The following is a 26,629-nucleotide window of genomic DNA, read 5'->3' on the forward strand; positions in this document are numbered from 1 at the left end:
GCAATATCATCTCAATAAAAATTTCAGCAAGTTTTTCCTAGAAATAGGTTGGTTCTAAAGTGTATGTGGAAAATAAAAAGGATGAGAAGCCAAGACAAAATGGAGGATTCAGGATACTTGAATTACTATAAAGATACAATAATCAAGACTGTGGTATTGGCAAAAGTATAGACACATGGTTTAATGGAATTCAGTAGAGTCTAGAAATATATCTACATATATATGATTAATTGATTTTTGACAAAGAAACAAAGACAATTCATTGGGAAAGGATAGTCTCTAACAAATGATGCCAGGAAAATTGAGCAGCCATATGCAAGAAAAAAACGAACCTTGATCAATACCTCATATTATATAAAAAATTAACATCAAACACATCATAGAATTAATGTAAAACATAAAACTATAAAACCTCTAGATAAACATAAAGAAGAAAATCTTTGTGACTTTAAACTAGGCAAATATTTTTTAGATAGGATATAAAAAGCACAAACCATAAAAAGAAATATGGATAAATTGGACTTTATAGAAATTAAAACTTCTTATTAAAAGATATTACTAAGAAAATGGAAAGAAAAAGTTTGCAAGAAACATAATTGAAAGAGGACTGATATCCAGAATCTATGAAAACTCTCATCTGAAAAAGAAATCAATCCAATATAAAAAATGGGCAAAAGATGTAAACAGATGCTTTATTAAGAAAGAAATATGAAAGGCCAAATATGCACATGAACAGATGATAAATATCACTAATCATTAGTAGAATACAAATTGAAAACTAAGGGGTACCATTTCACACCTATTAGAATGGCTCAAAAAAAAAAAAAAAATACAATGCCAGCTACTGGCAAGGAAGCAGAGCAACTGATAGGAATGCAATATGTTACAGCTACTTTGAAAACAACTTATTAAGTTTTCTATAAAATTAAACACACTTACCATATGATCCAGCAATCCCATTCCTGGATATTTACCCAAGAGAAATGAAAAGATGTCTTCATGAAAGCCTGTATGTGAATGGATACACAAATTGTAGTAACATCCATACAATGGAATACTACTCAGCCATTCTGAGGAACAAGTTACTGATAAATGCAACTGCATGAATGAATCTCAAAAGCATTTTAAGTGTAAGAAGTAAGACACAAAAAGCTACATACTGTAGGATTCTGTTCATATGATATTCTGAGGAAAGGCACAAAGAAATTACCAGTGACTGTTAGGCGTTGAAGGTGTTGGGAGGGGACTGAATACAAAAGGGTAATGGAAATATTTGGTATCTTGATGGTGATGCTGGTTACATGACTGTAGACCATTGGCAAAATTCACAGAACTGTATACCTAAAAAGGATAACATTTACTATATGTAAATAGTACCTTAATGTGCAAACAAAAAGAGAGAAAGAAGAAAACTTTCAACTTGTTCTAGATTCCCTCCCACATTTTTGGATGACACTTCAGTCTTGAGGGTTTGATCTTGCTTTGTCACCAAGGAAAATTCGGCTGGCCAGAGAATCTGTGGGTTGCCAATACACTATATGTGTTGCCAGCCTGGACAGCAAGTCTTTGCCTTTATCTTAGGTTGGCCAAGCTCTTTTAGTAGGACCTATTTTCACTGAAACTGAAACTATCCCATTTTATAGCTGCTCCCTGATGGGCAGTTTCCATTCTGGAAAGCTTACTCAAAGATAAGCCAAATTTTGCCAGGTTTTGATGCAATTATGACTAGAGATATAAATACTGCAATGAAAGAATGCAGGAAATAAGTAAGGCACTTAAGTAAAATATTTGAATTTCTATTCAGTTCCCAGAACCAAATAGATGCTCTGCTAGTCACTGAGTTTTTATGCCTCCCTGGAGTACAAATGCTTCAATTCAGAACAGTGATGTCCTGTACTTCTCCACTGATCCAGTCAGCACTGTCCCACTCCCCATACTGTCCATGGTCAGGTTTGCTTCCTCCTTCCTCCACCTGATGGTACTTTCCTTCAAAGGCAGAATCAATTTCATTCATTTCTGAAAGAAGGTGGTATAGTGGTTTCAATCCTAGGTTCTGGTACCAGAGTGCCAGATTTGATCTTGCTTACCACTTCCTAGCTGTGTCACTGGGCAAATGGCCCAACCTCCTGTGTAAAATGAGGATATCGATGGAATATTACTCAGCCATCATAAAGGATGAATACCCAACTTTTACACCAACATGGATAGGACTGGAGGAGATTATGCTAAGTGAAATAAGTCAAGCAGAGAAAGTCAATTATCATATGGTTTCACTTATTTGTGGAACATAAGGAATAGCATGGAGGACATTAGGAGAAGGAAAGGAAAAATGAAGGGGGGAAATCGGAGGGGGAGTTGAACCATGAGAGACTATGGACTCTGAAAAACAAACTGAGGGTTCTAGAGGGGAGGGGGGTGGGGGGATGGGTTAGCCTGGTGATGGGTATTAAGGAGGGCACGTACTGCGTGGAGCACTGGGTGTTATACGAAAACAATGAATCGTGGATCACTACATCAAAAACTAATGATGCAATGTGTGGTGACTAACATAACATAATAAAATAAAATAAAATTTAATAAAAAAATAAACAATGGATAAGAAAAAATAAAATAAAATGAGGATATCGACAGGACCTACCACACTTGTGGAGTTAACCTGTGAGGATTAAATGACCTACTTCAGGTGAAGGGCTCAGAGATGTTTCTGGAGATGGTGCCATGTAACACATGTTAGCTTTATGATTACTGCCAGCAGGTGTACTATGGAATCCAGATATATTCTCTTCCTAATGCATGTCTCCCTAGTGCAAACCCAGACCTATCCTGAAGTCACATTTTTTTCTCTGCACTGTGTTATAAAAGTCTCTATAGCTGGAAAAATAGATCACCCTTCAAAGCCTTTCCACAAAGATATGGAGATGTTTCATAATAAGACAAATCCAGCTTTTTGTGAACAGCTAAATATGGGTAATCGTCAACTTAATTGAAGTCCACTATAAATCCTCTGTAAGCTACAGGAAACTCCCAGGCTCCTCATATTTTAATGCAGGGGGTCAGATTTCTGTTTGCCATCCCAGGCATGGCTCTCAGAGAGGCTGCCCAGACCTTTTCTGCTTTCTGGGCAGGATGGACATGGTGGGTGGGGAGAGGGGCTTCAGCATGAAGCCATGAGTAGTTAACAATCTAGTGTGTGTGTGTGTGTGTGAGAGAGAGAGAGAAAGAGAGAGAGAGAGAGGAAGAGAGAGGGTGGGAGGAAGAGAGTAAGGAAGGGAGGGAGAGGAGGAGAGGAAAGGTGAAGGTTGTTTTTTTTTTTTTTCTTTTTTTGGCAAAGTTGCTCTAGATTCTGTCAACATGACTTTCATGCTCCTCATAGTCACCACCACCATTGCACAAGAGATAGAGCAAAATGCAGTCAAATCCAGGTCACCATGCATGGTTCCCATAGATGCTTTTGCTTTTGAAGTTGATGGAAATTTAAGCTAAGAATTCTCCAGCCCACCCAGAACTGAAATCTAGTGTACTTGATTAAAAAGTTTGCTCCAAAATAAATGGTCATTTCTTTATCTTCTACTCTTCTTTCTTGCCCCCTCCTCCCCTCATCTCCTCTTGCCTTCCTGCTCTTCTCTCTTCTTCCTCATTTCCAGGAATGGAGAGAATTTTTAGTCTTATTTAATCAAAATAAGATAGCTTTGAAAGTTCTGCTTTGGTTGCTTTCATTTTGAGAAATGAAGTTTGGCATATATTCTTCCTTATTCAGTGCACTTCTAAAATGCAGATATCTACTGCTAAAGGGCATTGCATGATGGTATATATGCACAGACACAGACATCACCATTGTGAATAGCAGGTACCATGGAGAATAGAGCAATGAACCATTTCCTCATTTGGAAAGAAAATACCCAATAAACTCAAGCAAAGAGCCCAAAATAGCTCTACTTCACTTTTGAGCACTCTTGCATGGAGCTACTTACCCAGGGCCAGGACAAATTGGTGCCAGGTGCCTTGTAGAGATGCCAGTTTCATGGATTTTGCACTCTCTTTGTGGGAGGATGAGTTAATAACACATACTTGTCTGGTGCATACTTGCATCTTATTTCTGAGCCTGTACCCAAATACGGCAGCCTTCCTATGAATAAATAAATCACACTGAAAACTGGAAAAAAATCCAGGTGATATCAACGCTTGCTTCAACTGAAAAGTACTGATTGGTAAGTCCACTGTGCTTAGGGGTGATACTTCATTACAAAGAACATCAGACTTGCATTATTAAACTGGTGGTTTTCAAACCTGTCATTATAGAATTCTATTTTCCAGATGAAATCTTACCTTGAACTTTAGTATATAAGAGAGATAGAGCTGTCCTGGTTATACTGGGGGTGGGGGGCCAGGGCGCTGCACATTTGGCTTCTTCCTTGGCCCCCCACTAGAGCTCCCTCCAACCCCTGTACCTCCACTGAACTATGGAGCTCCTCAGTGTGAAAAGTACTGACTAATATACAGGTTATTACTGAAGCCTAGATGATGAATCAAGATGCCAGTATCACAGAGCTGCTCCTGGCTCTCCTGGCTCCATGCTCTATGACACCTCGCAACCCAGCACCATTTGGACAACACACCCCATTTTTCCTCAATAAGAAGCAAATGTTTAAACTATTGTGACCAAGCATGTAAAGCCATGGATAGAAATAATCTACTTAGAGCCAGCATAGCCCGTTAGGGCTTTCTTCTTTCCCTATAGATTCAGTATCTTGGGTTCTGAAGACAAAAATATTCTGTAACAGGAGATTTGGTTTGGTTCACATGTCTGTGCTTATAATAGGGGAACTTGGATAGTCAGTCTTGCTCTTCATGCCCCTTTCCTGCCTGCCTTCACCTGCCTGGCTTTGTGGAATGGTGGGTAAGCAGCATGGGGACATGCTCCAGCCACCAAGGACATGAAGCCTGCCCACCACACCCAGGGCCCTCAGCAGGAGCCTGGCCCACAGTTATCTTGTGTCTCAGAGTCAGCTTAGCTGACAAGGTGTACATGTGTGTAAGTAGCATGATTTTTCCCTCTAATTAAAAAATAACAGTTTATAAGGAACATTTATAAAATACAATAAGCATAAAGAGTCAAGGTACCACAAAGGGAAGCATTTTAAGGTATATATCCTTAGACTTTTTTTCTTCCTTTCCTCCCTTCCTATATCCTCTCTTCTTTTCTATTTCACCAAAATAGGATTGCACTGTAACTCCCTTTATTACCTCCTGTATTGTGAACATCTTTTTGTGATACATAATAATATATAATTGTTAATGGTTTAGAAATATTCCTTTGTGCCATAACTCATTTTTTTTGAAAGGTTGAACAGTTTATTATTTACATGTATAAAGAATGTGAAAATAGAAACTAGGATAAGGCACAGTCAGGAAGATGATTCCAGCTCAGTCGGTGATGATGAGCTCGTCTACCCTACATTCTTCATAGCTCCCGTCTGGCAGGTAGCAGCAAATGATGATAGGGATCTTTCGGGCCTTGAGCTCTTTCATGGCAACGAGCAAGGGATCTGTCTCCCCCTCCAGCTCCACCATCACGGGGGCACACATTGCAATTTGGAGGGCACGGGTGCCAAGTACATGGGCTCGCTCATACTTGCTCATATATGGTGTGGTGATTCGCTTCTGGTTGGCCTGTGGTCGCTCTCCAGAGGGGAGGATCTCAACGTTCTCCTGGCCCTCCTCCTCAGCATTCTCCAAGTCACCTAGCCCTTCATCCTCCTCCACTTCATCAAAGTCGTCACCATCAAAATTGTCCTCTTTGTCTGACATGACGCCTGCACCGACGCCACGTGGCTCTGAGCCTGAGACCTGCATGGACACCTGCAAAAGGCGTGCCTGTGCCCATTTGACTAAATTTCTACTTTTTAATGTGTTTTCTTCTTTTATAAAGAGCACATCTATTACTTTTTTCATTCATAAATCCTTGTATATTTCTCTAGAATTAATTTCTAGAGGTGGAGTTGATGGTTATACAAAGTGAAAACTTTAATAGTATCATCAAATTGCCTTCCAAAAGATTTCCCCAATTTTGTTCCAAAAACCACTGTAACAAGCGCACAATTCCCCAGACCTTCATCAACTGGCCAATTTAGGTTAGACATATAGTGCCAAGGACACTCGGGCTGGCCAAGCAGAAATATCAGCACGATGAAGCTGAGTGCAGCATATCCAGGGAATCAGATACTGCATTCAAATGGCATTTTAATTTTACTGAGCATTTCTTCAGATGTGCTATGTGTCAGTTTTCAAAAATTAACATAGCAAAAAAATTCAAAGGAAGAGTGCTTGTTTGTTTTTGTCTATCCCCTGAAAGAATGTAAGGCAGGGCATGGACAGACCACAACCTAATTTGGCCCTGCATCCCTGGGAAGGGTTTGTGGATGCTGCAGAGCCTCTGTATCATCAGTGTGAAGTGCAGCATTCACTGTCCAGTGCAGAGGGTGCAGAAGATGGGGGTAGGGGGCAGAAGTGCAGCCCTTCTCTTCTTTTCTTCCAGAGGGCTGGGAAGTAAGGGGAGCAGAGGTTGGACTGCCTGCTGGCCTGCTGGCCTCCTCTTGTCCCTACTTGGTGGCCTGAGCTAAGGCTGGTGAACAGTAAGATGAGGGCAGCAGACTTCCTGTGTCCCTGCCTCTCCATCCTCAAAAGTTGTCCATCAAGGAATTAGAAAAAAGAAAGCCACGTGGCACCATCCTACCCATCCCTGCCTTTCACAGCTCTGTCTTTACTATCTCTCCTAGTCTTCTCTCGGCCTCTCCTCCCAACCTCGTGTGTGAGGGTTAAGTGAAGCAAAGAATGTGTGGTTTGTGGAGAAGGAGCTGAATCAGGTGTGTAATGGGGAGGTCTCCTGAGTGTGCCAAAGACCAAATGAGATCAGACTCGAGGATTCCAGGCCCCCTGATCTCAGCAGATCCCTTAGGGCATCTCTGTTTGGGCAGGGCCCCAAAGAGAAGACAAGGTCTGAGTTGGGACTTAGAGAATGTTCCTCGGTCTCCTGAGCCCTAGATTTTCTATCCTCCAGCCACCTCCTGCCTTTACTTCCCTCTTCTGCAGACTTGATGGTTGCCCATGAGCTCAACCCCTCTCCACCATGACCCTCTCTTCTCTGACTCACCGTCCCTCAGACTCGCCAGCCTGGCCTTGGTCATGCCTGTTTTGTCCATATGCCCAGGTTGCCGACAGCAGCTGGAGCAAGCCACATAGCCCTGCACAGAGATGGGTGTCACTTCATGTAGGCGGCCTCGGATCACAGCTGGGCCCTTAGCACTCCCCAGCAGCCTTCTGTTGGCTATTATTTTCCACTCTCTACAGAAGGATTTCTAAACTTTCTCCACTGTCCTTAAACATTTGCCACTGATGGCACCACCCCACTGCCCAACTGACACACACTTCTGTAGCGAATGACAACCAATCCCTTTTCCAACATTTCTCAAAGAGCTAAAGAGAGTCATCAAATAGGAAATCCATTATTTTGATGAATTTACCTAAAATGAAGTGGGGGAGAGAATGTGACAAAGACAAGAGGAAAACATACCAAAGGAGAGAGAGGTCCCCTCGGAGAGGAAGAAAGCCAAGTGTAAATCCTCTAGCTCCTCAGGCTTCCATTTTATCCCATCCTTACTTCAGGTCTTGCTCGTCTGTTACAGGGCAAGAGCCCCCAAGTAGACAGTGCAGAGTCCCCTTTCCCCATCACTGGGCAGTGACAAGATTCCACCTGGGTCCCCACAGGATTTATCTTTGTTATTTCTTAGCTGATCCATTTTAGACTCATGATGACTGTGGTCAGACTGAGTTTTCCACTGAGATTTAATTAAAATTTTTTTCTGGGCTGTGTTCCTTGGGGGCATGCTTAGATTCATGCTCACTGGATAAGTTTTTTGGGGGTTTTCAGCTCTACCAACTTCTCTCAACTTTGGACATAGCACATAGCCACAGAAATGTGTAGGGAAAATCCAGTGCATGGTAAAGAGCCAGCATTTGACTCCTTAAACAGAAAGTCTTTATATGTAAAGGGACTTGCGGAGCAGAGGCCTTTTTCCTGCTCCTCAGGGGATGACTAGTTGCAAGAGTTAGGCTCTGTCAGCATTGGTGGAAGGCCCATCTTAACCTTCCTGAAAGGGGTAGTGGACCAGGCTAATGGGTATCCGCTGTGAGTTTGAGAGGTGCACATGCATTCACTTAAAGCAAGGTGGGACCCTGCCAATTTGTTCGGATTTACTGCCAGTTGGCAGTGAGACTGAATCCTCCCTGAGGAAAGCCAAAGAGAGCGGAAGGGCTGGCCTGGGATTCTGGCCCGATGAGTGAGCAGTAGCTTTCATGTATGGAGTGTCTGAGCAAAAATGGGCCAGGACAGGCCTGGCCCCTCACAATTCACTTACTGATTTTCTGCCAGGGACTATAATTTTTTCCAAGGGAAAACTTCGCATTTGTTGTTGGTGTTTTTAAGGTGCGTGTGTGCGTGTTTGTTCCTGGTGCTAAGAGTACGTGTTCATCAAAAGGAACTGGCAAAAGCATTCTCCTTTTCTCACTTTGCGTGCTTGACTCTGTGACCTTGTGTTCTCCTGAAGCCTCTGCCACACGATCTCTTCAGTCTCCTTACTGTATGATGATTTCCCCTGAATGATTCCCATGGGCATTTTTATGTCAACAGCCTGGAATGTTTCTCTCCTTCCTGGGAAAACCTCTTTTGGTCTTAGTGAACTCAGAGATGGAAGAATTTGTAAGAATCAGGGAACCTGCCTCAAATCACCTCCTATTATAACTTCCCACAAGGACTGGAGAGGAGGTTAGAACATTTCCCTCCACGGGGTGCCTGGGTGGCTCAGTCAGTTAAGCATCTGACTCTTGATTTTGGCTCAGGTCATAATCTCAGGGCTGTCAGATCAAGCCCTGCCTTGAGCCCTGCGTCAGGCTCCATAGCAAGGAGTCTGCTTGAGATTCTCTCTCCCTCTCCCTCTGGCCCTCCCTCCCCATGTGCTTTCTCTCTAAAATAAAGAATAAATAAATCTTTAAAAGAAAAAAAAAGAACATCTCTCTCTCCCTTCAGTGTCCAAGGAGGGAGAGAGGCAGGTTACGTTTTCCTGCCGAAGCCACGTGGAGCCAGACAGAGCCGTAGGCACACCTGCTATAGTAGAGGGTCAAGTAAAAACATTACTGCTAAAGGCTACCTTGGCACCTCCTACTTGTCTGCATTGCAAATATATCACTTGTCCTCATAAGCATCTGGCAAAGTAGGATTATCAGTCCTGCTCAGACAAGTCAGTCACTTTCCCAAAGCTACACATTTTAACGCGTGGCAGAGAGTATGGCAGTGAGTCTTGTTTTGAGATGAGTAGTATTATAAGGTTGTACCTGGCCACATGGGAGACAAATAGCCCCATGGAAACCCTGAAATATCCAGATCTAGCCAGTCCTTAAGTCTGATTTTGTCCAAAACAGAAGAGTTCTTGATCTGATCTGAGGTGGTGCCAGAAAGTTCCAAGACTACATGTGTGAAGTTCCATCATTACAGTCATTCTTTCATTTAATGGGTTTTCTTCCATTACAGTTAAAATATCTTTGGGTATCTAATCCTTTGGGCAGTCATTTATATCTCAATATAAATTAATTTATTGCATTTTATTCTATGTAAAAGCTAATTAAGGGCTGATTTTCTTTCCTTCATGCATTTATTCTTTTAATCAATATTAGCCAAGGACAAGATGCCGTGTAAGTTGAAAGAGGAATAAGACCTATACTCTGTCCTAAATGAGCTTCCAGTTTAGAAGGAACCTAATTCATCGTAAGATAGCATACAGTAAGTCCTGTAAGAATAACACAAATAGATTTTAAAAATTGATTGAGAGCAGGAACAGGGAACAAACATCTGGGTAGTTTAGGAGCACACATCAGAGAGGCAACACGTGGGATGGGTGTTTTTGAAGGATGGGAAGGACTACAAATGGAACTGATGTTGCTATAGAGGCAAAAAGGTGGAGAGATAAAAGAGGAAAGTATTCACAGAGGAGGGAAAGCCATGAGCAAAGATGAGGGGGGTAGGAAACTGCCACATTTACTGGAGGAATTCAAATTGTTCAATTTGACTTAAAGATAGGGTGTGTGTGAAGGAGTAATAGGAGGTGAGGATTAAAAAGGTACAGCTGACCCTTGAACAACATGGGTTTGAACTGCATGGATCAACTTATACACAGATTTTTTTTCAGGAAATATAACAGAAAAATTTTTTGGAGATTTGCAACAATTTGAAAAAACTCACAGACAAACCATGTAGCCTTTCTTAGAAATATAAAAAAAAAAATTAAGAAAAAGTTAGGTATGTCATGAAGCCTAAAATATGTATAGAAACTAGTCTATTTTATTATTACTACCATAAAATATACACAAATCTATTATAAAAGGTTTACATTTATCAAAACTATGCTCACAAATACAGGTCATACATGGCACCCTTTGCAGTGGAGAGAAATGTAAACAAACATAAAGATGCAGTATTGAATCATAACTGCCTAAGACTGTAGTACATTAACTGTAGTACATACTGTACTGATGTAATAATTTCGTAGCCACCTCCTGTTGCTATTGCAGTGAGCCCATGTGTTGTATCTGTTTAAAATGCCGTGACACTTGCTAATCATCTCCACGTGAGCAGCTTATCTCTCCAGTAAATTGCATACCACAGTAACACGTGATCTCCAACAGTTCTCATGTATTTTTCATCAGTTTAAGTGCAATACTGTAAACAATGAATAACACCATGGGACCTATACAAAGTGCTACTAGTGATCAGGAAGTGCTCTCAAGAAGCAAAGATAAATCATGACATTGCAAGAAAAAGTTGAATGTTTGATAGGTACCATGGATTGAGGTCTGCAGCTGCAGTTGCCCGCCATTTCAAGGTATATGAATCCGGGGGCACCTGGGTGGCCAGTGGGTAAGCATTTGCTTTTGGTTCAGGTCGTGATCCTGGAGTCCCAGGATTGAGTCCCACCTCAGGCTCCCTGCTCAGCCTGGAGTCTGCTTCTCCCTCTGACCCTCCCCCCTCTCGTGCTCTCTCTCTGTCTCTAATAAATAAATAAAATCTTAAAAAAAAAAAAGAATACATGAATCCAGCATAAGGTCCATTACAAAAAAAAAAAAAAAGGAAACTTCATGAAGTCATCACTGCAACTTGCAGCTATGCCATCAGGAATGAAAACCTCGCACTTTTTGTGAAATACCTTTTTATTTCATGATGAAAATGCAGTTTTGGGCACCTGGGTGGTGCAGGTAGTTAAGTGTTCCACTCTTGGTTTCAGCTCAGGTCGTGATCTCAGGGTCATGAGATCGAGCCCTGTGTCAGGCTCCTCGCTCAGCACTGAGTCTGCTTGAGATTCTCTCTCTCTCTCCCTCTGCCCCTCCTGCTCATGCTTTATCTCTCTCTAAAATAAATAAATAAATCTTTTTTTTTTTTTAAAGATTTTATTTATTTATTTGACAGAGAGAGACACGGCGAGAGAGGGAACACAAGCAGGGGGAGTGGGAGAGGGAGAAGCAGGCTTCCCGTGGAGCAGGGAGCCCGAAACGGGGCTCAATCCCAGGACCCTGGGACCGTGACCTGAGCTGAAGGCAGACGCTTAATGACTGAGCCACCCAGGCGCCCCTAAATCTTAAAAAAAAAAAAAAGAAAATGTAGCTTTTATGTGAGTGCAGGATTACTCTAAGAAAGGCATACCTATATACTCTAGTATGTTTTTAAAAAGCAAAGTCATTATATGACAACTTAAAGCAAAAAGAAGATGAAGGATCTAATGTCAGTTAAGGATGATTTGGTAACTAGAAAGGGCTTAAAAAATGTCACGAGAACAGGGACAGCAGGTTCTGCTGACCAAGAGGCAGGAGATGAGCTCCCAGAGCCCTTGAGAAAAACAATAAGGAGAAAGGATATCCGCCTGAATAGGTTTTTAATGCAGACAAAAGTATCTTATTCTGGAAAAAAAAATGCCACAAAGGTCATTTTTTTTTTGTAAGGAAGAGAAGAGAACATCAGGATTTAAGGCAGGAAGGGATAGGCTAACTCTACTGTTTTGTGCAAATGCAGTCAGGTTTGTGATCAGAACTGCCCTTATCTATAACCTTGAAGGAGAAAGATAAAGATAAACATTAGCTGCCAGTCTTTTGGTTGTACAATGAGAAGTCCTGGACAATAAGAACCCTTTTTCTGGATTGGTTCCATTGATGCTTTGTCCCTGAAGTCAGGAAGTGCCTTGCCAGTAGGGGACTGCCTTTTAAAATTCTTTTGATATTGGACAATGCCCAAGAGTTCAGCACCAAAGGTGTTGAAGTGGTCTACTTATCCTCAAACACAATGTCTCTAATTCAGCCTTGAGATTAGGGGGTCCTAAGGACTTTTAAGGCTCATTGCACATGGTACTCAATGGAAAGGGTATTCAACGCTACGGAAGAGAACCCTGATAGAGAGAACATCATGAAAGTCTGGAAGGACTATACTATTGAAGATACCATTATTCTTATAGAAAAAAGCTGTGAAAGCCATCAAGCCCAAAACAATAAATTCCTGCTGGAGAAAACTGTGTCCAGATGTTGTGCATGACTTCACAGGATTTACAACAGAGCCAATCAAGGAAATCATGAAAGAGATTGTGGATATGGCAAAAAAAAAAAAAAGAAAAAAAGGTGGGGACTGCAGGGTTTCAAGATATGGATCCTGTAGAAATTCAAGAGCTAATAGACACCACACCAGAGGAATTAACAGAAGATGACTTGATGGAGATGAGTGCTTCTGAACTAGAGCCAGACCATGAGGAGGAAGACCTAGAAGCAGAAGCAGCAGTGCCAGAAAACAAATTGACATTAGACAATCTGGCAGAAAGGTTCTGATTATTCCAGACTGTAATTGACTTCTTCTAGGACATGGACCCTTTTTGATATGGGCACCGAAACTAAAGCAAACAGTGGAAGAAGGACTGGTACAGTATAAACATTTTTAGAGAAATGAAAAAGCAAAAAAGTCAGACAGAAATTATGATGTGTTTGCCTCTCCTGCCTCCCCTTCCATCTCCTCCACCTCCTCCCCCTCTGCCACCCCTGAGACAGCAAGACCAACCCTCCTCTTCCTCCTCGTCACCCTACTCAACGTGAGGATGAGATGAAGACCTTTATGATGATCCATTTTCACTTAATGAATAGTAACTAATCATCATGCCATACAGTTAATAAACTTATCTGTTGTGTATGTGTGTGAGCATCTTCATGTAAAAATCTAGTAACTGTATGGCAAGAGCTGTATGAGACATTTTTATGTCATTATCATCATCATTGCCTAAGTATTCATCCTGTAGAACATGTGCGTCCAAGACTTGTATGGAGCTGGATAGTCTATCTTTACATAGGCATAAGGTGAGTGCTATTTAATATAAAATTAATAATGTGTTAGTTTTATTATTGTTTTATAATTTTGGTTGCAAAGAATTACATTACTGCACAGTACTTCTCTCTCACTCTGTAACTGGAGAAACTGTCTATCAGCCTATTGTCACAGGTGTTTATTTAAAAATATGCATAACAATGTTTCTAATACTGTATTATAAATATGACTGTAATACTGTATGCCATAAAAATTTTAGAATGACTTCTCAATTAGTGTATAGCCTAGGTTACCGTGAAGCAATCGTACTGATTACACTGGGCTGCCATAAAGCAATCATATTGCTGCCTGCTTCATTATCAATGCATGAATCATTATACCTGTAAGTAAATATGAATTTCTTTTTCAATTGTCTTTTCATTTCTGATGTCTAAGTGTAAGTAGTATATATAACATATACAGTGTTTTATATCATGTAAGACAATATTGATCTGGGTACTAACAGATAATTTGTCTTGTAAACAGATGATGTATTGATAGAGTATTGTAAATGTATTTTCTCTTCCTTAGGATATATATATATATATTTTTTTTTTTTGTGAGAGAGGAGGAGAGGGAGTGGGGAGCAGGGGCAGAGGGAAAGGGACAGAGAGAATCTTAAGCAAGTTCTACACCCAGGGTGGAGCCAGGGCTTGATCTCAGGACCCTGAAATCATGACCTGAGCTGAAATCAAGAGTCAGAAGCTTACTGACTAAGCCACCCAGGTGCCCCTCCCTAGGATGTTCTTAATAACACTTCTTTTCTCTAGCTTACTTTATGGTAAGAATACATACACAATAATAACAATTACATATACAATATATATATTAATCAGCTGTTTATGTTATCACTAAAGCTTCCAGTCAACAGTAGGCTATATGTAGTTAAGTTTTTGGGAGTCAAAAATTACACATGGATTTTTGACTGTATGCAGGGTTGGCTTAAGGGTCAACTGTATTTTGAGGCCGATTTTTAGAAGAACTTCAGTGCCAGGCCAAGTAGTATGGTATCTTACCTGACAGGCAGTGGGGAGACTTTGAAAGTTTGTGGACAAGAGAGAACCAGGACTCAAAGTATGCTCAAGGAAGATCGATCTGATGGGAACTATGGACTGGAGGTTCCTGGGAGTTATTTCTTGAAGTAATCAAAGCCTGAGCCAGGGTGCTAGTGGTAGGAACTGAAAAGAGTGAACAGATGCATGAGATGGGCTTTGGCTACAGAGCAGATTGGTATGTGAGGGAGAGGGCAATGTTAAAGATGGCTGAAGCATCAAATCTGGGTAAGTGGGAGAGCATGGAAGAGAAAGATGAAGCCCAGGAGAAAGAACTGGCTGAAGATAGGAATCTGAAGTGTGCCATTTAGACACATTGGCTAGAGGTAGCAGCTGGCTCTCCAGGCCCAGCAGATTCTCATGGGTGGGGAGACTGTTGAGTAGGTCTGACAGGGCACTGGATGGGAGCATAAAGGAGAAAAAGCATGGCCATGCAATGTGGAAGGGCTCAGAATTTGACTTCATTCCAAAATATTTTCCTTCTTTGATGGGCCCTATGCTAGGTGCTGGAATTCAGGATGAACAAGGACAGGTCACTGCTTTCATGGAGCTTTTCCTTTTTATAGGGCAATTAATTGGGCCAAATTCTTAGAGCCCTAAACCATAGCTTTCCTTCACTAGTGATCCTTCTCAATGGGGAATAATTCACCATCTGTTCCATCTCAATCTGAAGGAAGGACTTCCAGCTCCTCGAGCAATTTTGGACTCCACCCATCCCCTTGCAGAAGTAACTACTAGTCTCACTTCTGTCATTGTAGATTTGTTGTTTGTTTTTGAAATTTAATATACAAACAATCACACATTTTGGGGGCTTAGTTTGCTCAATACTGTGTTGTTGAATAGAGTAGTACGTTCTTTTTTTTAATTATTATTCCTGGGTATTTCACTGCACAAACACCCCACATTCTATGTATCCTTTCTACTACTGGTAGACATTTGGGTTGTTTTCAGTTTGGGGCAATTAAGAACAGATCTGTTATGAACACTTGCATCCATGATATTTGAAGGACAAACTCCCTCATTTTTCTTTGGGGTTTACCTAGGAGTGGAATCACTGGGCAGTTAACTATTAAGCATCTGCTCTGTATCAGGGTCTGTGCTGGGTGCTTGATATTAAATGTGAGCAAAACATAGTCCCTGCTCTCATTGATTTTACCAACCAGTGGAATTTAACATAGTCAGACTGAATGACAGAGGAAATAAGTACTCTGAAAAAAAGTAAGATGTAAGATACACTTTAAACTTTGCCAGCACCCAGAAGGCAGCATGTAATCTCTAGGGAGAACCACAGGGCCTGAGCATTAACACGCTCCCTAGAGGCAAATGACTGGTGACCCACTGCTCTCAGGGCGGGACCAGAGGTGGGTTTTGAGTGGGGCTTGGGTGGAAGGAAGTGAGGAGTTCAGCTTGGCGGGCTGAGGGCCCTGCAGGCCCAGTCCTCAGGCCTGGGGTACATTTCTGGCCTTGATCTCTGGTTCTGGAGGTGGTTGGGATAATTGAGAGCTTATGCCCCACTCCCCAAAGACTGGTTTTAGCACATATGCAACCTGCATTTTAATCTTATTCCTTCTGACTGGAAGCATTTGGAAATGGTCCTTGCCCCTGGTTTTAAAAGGTGGCATTATTTTATGAACATTTAGACATTGATTAATAAAATTCCGAACCCATTAACTAATGGGGGAAATGCCAAACTTTTTTGTGTATCCAAGAAAGTAAATGCAATAAAAACTATCCCAAAAGGTAAGTTAAATTATATATAGCCTTTGCATTTTTTTTTTTTTTTTTTTCCTCCTGATGGTCCCACCAGATGTTTTAAAATGCAGGACACAGGCCTTTTTTCAGTTTTCTCCAGGGAAAGAAAAGAAAAAACTTGGCTCGGATCTACTAACTTTCAGGAGGAAAAAAAAAAAAAAAAAGAGGTATGGCGGTAGAAAGTCTGTTGGGAATCCCCAGGGCGCTGGTTCATAAATGTGGCGGCAAGGGGGCAAAATCGTTGTTCCTTTTTTTTACCCACTTTTTCTGACTTACCCCCGCCTCCCATTCCCAGAACCCCGTGAGGAGTTCCGCTCTTAAGCTTTCGATCTCCCATCAGCGCGCGAGGCCCCGCGGCGGCGGCGGCGGCGGCGGCGGCCATCTTGCTTCTTCCTCGTGGAGCCGCGCGCGGCGGCTTCCGGGCAGGGCCTCGGTTCCGGGGTCCCCGTGGGGGCGCCCAGCCAGTGCCGGACCCTGGTCACGGAAGTGTGGTGTCATCGGCACCCCTCCCCAGCCGCTTTCTCAGGCTCTAGGTTTCTTTCGTAAACGGAGATCTTAATTTTTCGGCCCTCCCTCAACCCCCATCCAGGTTTTCTGGGTCTGAAGGGAAAGAAAACAGCTAAAAACAAAAACAAAAAACCCTGAGGGATAATTGGAATCCTTCTGGGCCCCGCGGTCTCATCCAGCTCCTGCGATGGTGGCGCCATCACTGCCACGACGTGGAAGCGGGGCTCAAGGAGAACCACCTGCGCCGGAGGGAAGTGCCAGCGGGAGTGCGGCGGGATCCGTCGGGGCTGGCGGTGTGGGAACAGCCTCTCCCCGGGAGGGGCACGCGGACCGACGTTTATGCCTCAGTGTGACCTTTCCTTTGTGACTGTCCATCTGGGAAGCGTAAATAATCATACACACGCATCAATACCAACAGCGGGTGGTGGACCTGGAGATGGCTGGCAGGACGATCTGGCTTCAGGCAGTCAGCTGATGTGCCACTGCCATTTGTTTGTTTGTTTGTTTGTTTGAAGTAGGGAAGGAAGTTTTATAAAGTAACACCCTCCCTCCCCCCAGCTAGGAAACGCCCAGGATTCTAACAGGGAGTCCTGGGTAGGGGCAGGGGAACAGGCAGAGAAGAGGAGATGAAGACAACCAGAAGAGGCTGGGGTGAGACAGGGCAGTGAGGAAGGAGGAAAAAAAAAAAAAAGAGGCTCTGCTGCTAGCTGATATTATGACCTTGGGAGAATCCTTTAATCCCCCTGAACTTGGCAAAAATGAAGAAACTATATAGCATATTGCTTAAGCGGTGGGCTCTAAGGCCAAACCCTGGATTCTTCTCTACTACTTCCCAGCTGTGTGAGCTTGGGCAATTACCTTATGCTCTCTGAGCTAGTTTCCTCACCATTTAAATGGGAATGTTAGAGTTGTCATGAGATTTAGACAAAATAAGGAAAGCACTTAGTAAAGTACTTGGCACATATTAAATGTTTAATATATTAGCTATTGTTCTTATCTATCTCCAGGGTAGGCTAATGGAATGCACACAGACAATATTTTTATCTTTATCTCATATATATAACAGCTCATATATTTTTTTGTTTATATCATGCATGCTCAAGTTCTTTAATATATAATGACTTTTCATGAGAATCCTAATATCTTGCCTTATTTGTTTTAAGGTTATTATGGGCAAATGTTTTAGAGGAAAGGGAGATGAACCAGATAGTGATACACTATCGTTTCCTACACAAATAAAATAATTTATTGTAGATATGTTAGGATTTAGCACTTATTACATATTTTGAAGATTGTTAATTTCCTTCTCCATCTTTCCACTTTTATTCTAGATTTCTTCTTGGCACAGCCTAGTTGTTGCTGTATTAATAACCCAGAAATCTCATTGGCTTAACACAACACAAGTTTACTTTTCATACACATGATATGTCCTGTGTGAATTGGCAGAGGCTTGCTGCACATCGGTCTCTCAGAAACCCAAGATGGAGGCTCCATATTGATGTGCTTCCATGTTCACCACTGCTGGGGGAAGAGAATGTGTCATATTATGCACTGGTTCTTAAGGTTCCACTGAAGTAACACGAGGGCAGTTCTCTGAAGCTGAACTGCTTCATTAAGTTCCGAGTCTTCCTTTTCTAGATGTGATTTTTCTTAGTTATCTACTCACCTTTTTCTTGAGTTGGGTTTCGGAGAAAGTATGGTAAAAATAATAAGCCAATGGTGATTTTTTTCCCCCAGCATTAAATTAGGGCCCTTTTTACTCTCACAAGGGATTTTGGTACCAGTGAGAGGAGGACGTATTTTATTTTCTCAAAGTTTCTCCCTCTTCACTCATTTTCAACGTACTGTTTTCCTAAATTCCTGGTTTTCTGAAATCCTCAAGGAAAGAAAAATGAAAGATTCACACTCTGTCATCATCACCTACTACAAAAACTTGGTTGGCATGTGGTTATCTCCCACATTCAACCCAAACTACCCCTGTGTGGTAGCCTAGGCAAGTGAGATGCTTTCAGGGGTCTGACCCACCTCTTCATTTCATGCACATAGTCAGAATGGCTGTGGAATGGGTATGACAGGAGAAATGGACATCAGTGAAGCAGATGGGTCATTCACTCAGCAAACATTAATTGAGCACCTAGTATATGCTGAGCACTGGGCCAGTTCTTCTAAGTCACCATAGTGATTCAGTTGGACTCTGATCTTAGCTAGGGAAGAAAGCAAGTATGGGTTTCCCCAGAGAGCAGTCTGATGCAGTGTGACCCTATGACTTCTCCACCTTTGTAACATACACTCTCTGCTCAGGAAGATTTATCTACTGGTGGATTCTGGAAGGATCCCAAACTTACCATGCTCACTGTTGCTAGCCAAGCTTCCGTTACTTCCCTCCCTCCACCAAGACTCAATGTCAGTCCAGATCCTACCCATCTTTGGAAGTCAGCTGAAGACTTACACCTTTTCTCAGCTCTGTAGGCTTCCAAAATTCATCCATCTCCTATCTTCAGAAACCTTATTGGACACACCATCTCTGCAACTTGTTTGGACAACTATCTAATATGTTTTATTACTTAAACATTTTATTTTGGGGGGGCTAGTATCTTTATATCAGGTTTCTTTAAGCTTTAAGAAAAGGATCTTGTTTCTTCTTGAATTGATGGATAAAAAGTGACTATCCCATAGAAGGTATTCAATGGCTAAATTCTGCTCAATGTCTAGTCTTTCAGTAATAGATGTTTGATAAGTACACATCAAATAGAAGTAAACTTGACATTGCTCTTTTTTCTTTTTCAAGGAAGATGGAAAGAGAAGCTATGACTGCCTTTATTCCTATGGCTTTGCCTCCTTGCTTTCTAGCTTGGGCACATGAGAATTTTCAAGGTAGTTTAGGCGGTTGTAAAGCAAGATCAATACAAGTCAGAGGATGCTAACCACTATTGTGTCTAAACGCTCACATCTGGGATGCCGGGTCTTCGGTTCTTTCATTTGTCATCATCTTTTTCAGGCACTTTGGTGGGCAAAGATCATGGTTCACTTTTTTTAACCACTAAGATGTGGAGAGAATAAGATGGATGCAAAAGATAAATTCAAGCAAAGTTAATTATAAAATTATATAAGAGGAATTTGATGTCTTTACTAAAACCTATTATAAAATGTGTGTAGTTTTCGCAAGGGAAAAAAGTCTTTAATTGCGTCAAAAAACTGTAGAAACAAGGGGGTTGAAGTGACATGCATGAAGGGAGTCTTCTTGGTCTTGACCAATTAATTTTGCAGCCCGTTCTTAGTTCCTGGTTCTTAGTGGCCCCTTCTCAGCCTCCCATGCATGAGGAACTACTGGTGCCCTGATTCCATAACTTAACTTTCTTCCTCTCGTTTTCTTTTGGGCACTAATATCTAATGGAGTTAGGCTGCAATAACACAGTTTGTCCCTGTCTAACATGCAGTGTTATGTCTGAGCCTTTTGACTGAGCAGAATAAATTAGTGTCTTGTTTTATTAGTAGTACAAGTTCAGAAGAGTAGGTTTATTTAAAGTGAGAGATAAGCTGCATAGTAAAGGAAAAGACTGAATGAAAATGTCACTTGTTGAAAGAAGTTGCTTAGTTTTCTGCCACTCTCCCACTGGGCCAATCTTCCTCCTTACCAGGATCTATGTGCAGGCAGTTTTCAATATCCTAAGCAAGAAAACGGATCATATTTTCAACTCCATTATATGCCTTCTTCCTCATTTCTGATCTTAAGGGCAGTATAGAAAATTATCGTTCTTCATTCATTATTTGGGGGGTGTGTGGTTGTGATCATTTCTTCTTGGAAGTCCCCATCTCTGGCTCAGCAATTCCTCCAACTTTCCTGCTCTTATGCTCCCCCTCCCCCCACTCAGTTCATTTGACCCCACTCGGAGGCCTTAGAGAGGCTTCCAGTGGCTCTGCAAAGGAGGCCTGAGGGTCTCACCTTCTGTTCTGAAGGCTAAGGCTTCTTCTCTTATTCTGCACAATTCCCTCCGCTCTGAGTCTGATTTCCCTCAAGACATACCTAGTCTCAGTGTTCCAGCCACTGTTTTCTTCTTCCCACACTTCTAGAAATTTCCCATTGTTTTATGAGGCCTTTCCCAACTGCTTGGGAACAGAGTGGCTCTCTCTCCTGGAAGTCATCAAGTGGCTTCCCTGCCACTCATTACTTCTTACCTAATAAGAATGATAATAGTAGAGATAATAGCAATCGCTAACACTTACATAGCACTTATGTGCCCATCACAGCCCTAAGCATTTTACATAAGCTAACTGATTTAATTTTGGCCACAATCTTTTGAGGTGGTTTGATGGTTACTTTTTTTTTTAAAGATTTTATTTACTCACTTGACAGAGAGCGAGAGAGAGAGAGAGAGAGAGAGAGAAAGCGAGCACACAAGCAGGCAGAATGGCAGGCAGAGGGAGAAGCACACTCCCCGCTGAGCAAGGAGCCTGACGTGTGGCTCGATCCTAGGACCCTGGGATCATGACCTGAGCAGAAGGCAGATGCTTAACCTACTGAGCCACCCAGGCACTCCTGATGGTTAATTTTATGTGTCAACTTGGCTAGGTGAGGGTCCCCAGATAGGTGGTCAAACATCACCCTGGATGTTTTTATGAGGGTGTTTTTCATGAAATTAACATTTAAATCTGTGGACTTCGAATAAAAACCCATAATTGGGTGGGCCTCATCCAATCAGTTGAAGGCCTGAATAGACCAAAAGTCAGGCCTCCCCTGAGCAAGAGAGAATTCTGCCAGCAGATGGTCTTCAGACATGAACTGCAACATCACTCTTCCCTGAGTCTCCAGCCTGCTGGCCCACTCTGCAGATTTTGGACTTGTCAGCCTCCATAACTGCATGAGTCAATTCCTTAAAATCTCTTTCTATATATAGAAATAGGATTTATACATGTCTTATTAGTTCTATTTCTCTGGTGAACCCTGACTGATACCAGTGTGTATTTTCATGATTATTCTATTTTACAGATATGACAACTGGGGCACAGAGAAGTTAGGTAACTTGCCCAAGGTCATCAGTACTAGTAAGTGGTACAGTTGAGGTTCTATCTGACTCCTGGGTGTATACTTTTCACCATGAGATTAAATATATGCCATTTATATTGTATTCAGAGTTGTTTATCAGTCTCTTTTATATATGTTTTATTTTATTTTATTTTATTTTATTTTAATTTTTATTTTTTTTAAAGATTTTATTTATTTATTTGACAGAGAGAGAGTGAGAGCAGGAACACAAGCAGGGGGAGTGGGAGAGGGAGAAGCAGGCTTCCCGCAGAGCAGGGAGCCTGATGCAGGGCTCGATCCCAGGACCCTGGGATCATGACCTGAGCCGAAGGCAGCCGCTTAACGACTGAGCCACCCAGGCGCCCCTATATATGTTTTATTTTTATTTTTTCTGGATTATTTATGTTTTCCTTTTGTCAGTTTTGAGTAAGCTGAATCTGCCCATCTGATGAATGTGACATGTAGAGAACCAGCCTAGACTTTTGGAAGAGTTTAGGGCAGTTGCATGAATGGTGCTCGCTGTAAAGGCAGTTAGTGATTCAGATTGTCTGCTTCTTGACCATTTTCCTTTCTTTCTGATCATTATCTCAAAACTAAGATCCCGTAATTTCACTACCGGACAAAATTTTAGGCAGTGTTTTAGAATTGTATTTTGGTTTCCCTAAGCAAATATTTCAGAATAAAAGATAGTCACCATTTTAGGAGAGTTGGGTCTTTAGAGGTTTAAGTGTATATGATACACTTTCTGTAAATTGTAAAGCATAAACACTAATAGGGGTTAAAACCATCCTTGCTATTTTGAAGCAAACAGAATCCCTCCAGGAAATAGAACTGGGCCACCGAGTCTGAGGAGACCCCAAGCTGTGGAAACAGTGTCCCCCCCCTTGGCCCTTTGATGGAGTCTCATTTCCTTCGGGTGAAAGTGTAGGAGCCGGTTTCCTACTGTAACATTCACGCTTGCTCTTCCTTATGCATCGTCTCAATGGAATTGTATTTAAAGTAAGTCCCCAATGAAGGCATTTCGTTTCTAAAAGTCAGTGAAAGCTCTGTGACTTCAACAGCTCTGTTGGCACCTTTGTTCTTGGAGCAGTTTTCATTTTCCATTGGCACCATGTAATTGTTTCCACAGGCATTTTCTTTTATTTTCTGAGGTACCAGGCAGAACCAGCAGGGGAGAACGGGCGCCCAGTGGGAGACCTCTCTGTCTGTCTCTTTCTGTCCATCAGTCTCTGTTTCTCTCTCACACATACACACACACAGAATCTTCTTTAAGCAGTTCACCACAGCACCATTTTCAGCCTTTCAGGCTATCAGGCACCAGAGTGTTTAAAGTTTTAATAGGCTTAGAGGTGACTCTAGAGTCTACCAACATCTGCATTCATCTGTAATTTATGACTGCCTCTTATTTAGTTGGTTTAGTAAATTGTACCTAAGAGTATTCTTTGAGACTTGGCAGCCTGGTGTACAGTTTCACGATTCAGCTGTGTTTTTGCCAACTATTTGGCTCCCCCCTCCTTTCTTTTGGATGACATTCTCAAATACTTAATTTGGAGCTTTGGTCTGGAACACACTTTATCAGACACCTTTTGCGTGCCAAGAGACCCCTTATACATTCTGTTAAGGCTAACTTTCCACATGCTAACACATTTATTTCTAAATCGTTTTTAAAGTCACCACATTTCCAAATCACAGAAGGTAAAGTGTGGTACATTTAGTTGGTTCTCGTGGCCTCGTTTCTCTCCGCATCCTCCATTTTAGTTGAGGGGAAATGCTTCTCTAAGCAGAGAGCTGAGGGTGATGGTACCTAACCACAACATAAGATTAATATCTATTGCAAAAGACATTTAAAAGGGCTTACTTTGTTATGAGGTATGTGAGGACATGTTTTGGCCTTACTTCATGTGCTTAGTCTAACCATGCCCAAAAGATTAAATCAAGGCTTTTATGGGTATAATTTATTTCTCTTTCAAGTCTGTCATCATGCATGTAGATTTGGGATGTTGTGTTTTCCCACTTTCAGGGGTAAGGTTTATATCTGGCAAACACAGATTTAAGGCCATCTATGAAAAGTCCCTGAGGCAATTTGTTTACAGGTTTTGCAGAATTTGATTTTCTAGCTGAATCTGTGACTAACTTACTACTCCCTTTTCCTTTCAATAAGCATTATGGAGAACTCAACTTTCTAGGACTGAACTCCCAGTTGTGTTGTTGCCTCCCAACAAGAGGTGTAATTTGTCTGTATTATGATTAATACTCTGTAATCATGTAATCTTCTAGGCAAATGGGAATCTTAAGACAAAATTTGCAATGAATTAGATCCTCCGCTCACACCATTAATCTTCTTTTAAGGTCTGAGGAGGGATTAGCGGTTAAAATAAATCTTTTAACATTCTTTTTTTTTATGAGTGGGGAATAACCACCTTAACCCTTTGTGATAGGGGGTTGGAAATTTAGGTTGAAGCGTGAAATATGAACTTCCCTCTACGTTTCCTTCAGGATCCACGTCTTCTCCATCCCATTACACGGTGGGCCAACTGAGAAGTGTCTGAGGCCACATGAGAAGTCTGCTCTGCAACCCACCCACATTCTGTGTTGCTGCCTCTCGCTCTTGTCTCCTGGTGCAAAGATGCTGATATAAATACAGTTCGTGCATACTGGTGGCCAAGGTATGGGCACTGCGTGTCTACGATCCTTGATTCTTTTTGAATCTGATCATTTTCCTCTTGTGCATCCCTCCTGCATACCAGGACCAGAGAAATTGTCATGAGGCCATGACAAAGGACACTCAAAGGTGCTTGAATAAGAAATAAATGGAATAAGCACATTTTCCTTCTGCTCTGTGGCCCCCAAACGGCAAGCCCATACAGAAGCTTCTGCCACCACATGTTTATCTATAGCCTTGAAGGCACAAGGTGCCAGGGTCGGCCTTCCTGCATGGTCTAGCCTCTTCCTTCTAACCACAGGCCTTCCAGGGCAAGACATGCAAGAGGGAGGCTGACTTCAGTGGTATTTTTGTGGCTATAGCTAATGCAAACATGTAATTATTTTGTTAAAAGTGCCGCTAAGCCTCTTATTTTGCTAGAAACTAAGTGAGTGCTCAAAGATGAATGGAGACATGTCAAAAAGCCAGCTTGAAAGGGCTCCTACTGAATGATATGGGTTAATTTAAGCATAATAGTAAATAATGATAATAATGGATTATAACACATTGAGTAAAATAAAAATCTGAGTTCATACTGACACAAGTAAAAATAATAAATAAGGGAAAAATACATACCAATAATTATAGAACCCAAACAATCAAAAACACTAAAATAGAATGTCATGTAATAAATACAGAAAGAATGATGGACAGAAAATTAACAATTGATGCTTAAGCTAGCAAGTGAAAGTTTGATGAGAAACAGGATGTTTTCATGATCTCAAAGTGTCTCTCCAGAAATTACTTATTAATTACATAGGGGAAAATAGTCATTCTACAGTGGAGAAATCTGGTGGACATCACTTTATCCAGGTGATCAAAGTCAATGTCACAATAATGGGACAAACTAATAGTATGTGCTTCTTAATATGGCGCACTGAGAAGGGCACAGAATCACTCTGGGACATTTCTGCCAAAATGCAGATGCAAACATCATTCAAACCCAAACTGAAGAGCATTCAGTAAAATAACTGGCCTGTAGTCTTTGACAGTGAACAGGTCTACAAAAACAAAGGCTGGAGGAGTGTTCCCAATTGGAGGTGACTATGGAGACATGACCACCAAACGCATTGTGTGTTTCTGGAGTGAATCCTGGAATGGCAGACAGTTGGCTATAAAAGTACATTTGGGGGACCTTTGACACACTTTGAAAAGGGGCTGTGGATTAGATAATAGAATTACATCAAAATTAAATATCCCTATTTTGAAAATTGCACTGTGGTTTTGTAACAATGTCCTTGTTCCCAAGAAATATACACTGAAGCTGTAAGGGGTAAAAGTATATGATGTCTTCAGGTTATTCTCAAATGATTCAAAAAATGATGTGCATCTATATGTGTAAATACATATACACACATTTGTGCACATATATAAATATGTACACACATACATGCATATATATATATGCACACACACGTATACACACATCTGTCTATTGACCTATCAAAAGAGAGAATGACTGGGATGCCTGGGTGGCTCAGTCGGTTAAGTGTCTGCCTTCAGCTCAGGTCATGATCCCAGGATCCTGGGATGGAGCCCTGCATCAGGCTCTTTGCTCAGCAGGGAGCCTGCTTCTCCCTCTGCCTGCCGCTCCCCCTGCTTGTGCTCTCTCTCTCTCTCTGACAAATAAATAAATAAAATCTTAAAAAAAGAGAGAGAATGATAAAGCAAATGGAATAAACAATTGTTACTCAGGGTAAAGTGTATATGGGGTGTACCTTGTGCTGTTTTTACAACCTAAGCTTCAAATCATTTTAAAATAAAAAGTTACAAAAAGTACTTATAAGAATAAATGATTAAATTTGATATCAGCAAACAACTTGGGAAACTCATTGCTCTTCCACACTTGGTCTCTATCTGAACCTACTGGCTACTCTCTGCTCGCTGCACATAGCCAGGGCAAGGAGTCTTTTACTAGAACTCCGGGTTGTTCTACTGAGACCACACACTCATCTCCTGTAAGTAAAACAAGAGCGAGCATCCCTGGCACCTCTTGCCTCCCCAGTCCTGCAGTAAGGGAGGAGAAGGTCCTACCCCAGGGGAGGGAGAGGTTCTCACCACTGAAGGCAGGGCATGGCACGCTGATGGCAGAGGTGGGAGCACCCTCTGGTGGTCCCTGAAGAATGCTGGGTCGGGGAAGGCTCAGCAATCATGAC

At 41.7% G+C, this 26,629-nt stretch overlaps 1 long non-coding RNA gene and 1 pseudogene across 1 annotated transcript; both read right to left on the bottom strand.

The window, feature by feature from the left end:
• Positions 1-355: 355 nt before the first annotated feature.
• On the bottom strand, positions 356-16,610 carry LOC144381275 (uncharacterized). Its single transcript, XR_013446179.1, has 3 exons — positions 16,519-16,610; positions 3,972-4,126; positions 356-1,007 (listed from the first exon to the last, which is right to left on the bottom strand). It is a non-coding gene; the product is annotated as an uncharacterized LOC144381275 (long non-coding RNA).
• LOC118532394 (DNA-directed RNA polymerases I, II, and III subunit RPABC2 pseudogene) lies at positions 5,330-5,876 on the bottom strand (annotated as a pseudogene).
• Positions 16,611-26,629: the final 10,019 nt, after the last annotated feature.

Source organism: Halichoerus grypus, chromosome 3 (assembly GCF_964656455.1).
Source record: "Halichoerus grypus chromosome 3, mHalGry1.hap1.1, whole genome shotgun sequence".
Classification (NCBI taxonomy): Eukaryota; Metazoa; Chordata; class Mammalia; order Carnivora; family Phocidae; genus Halichoerus; species Halichoerus grypus.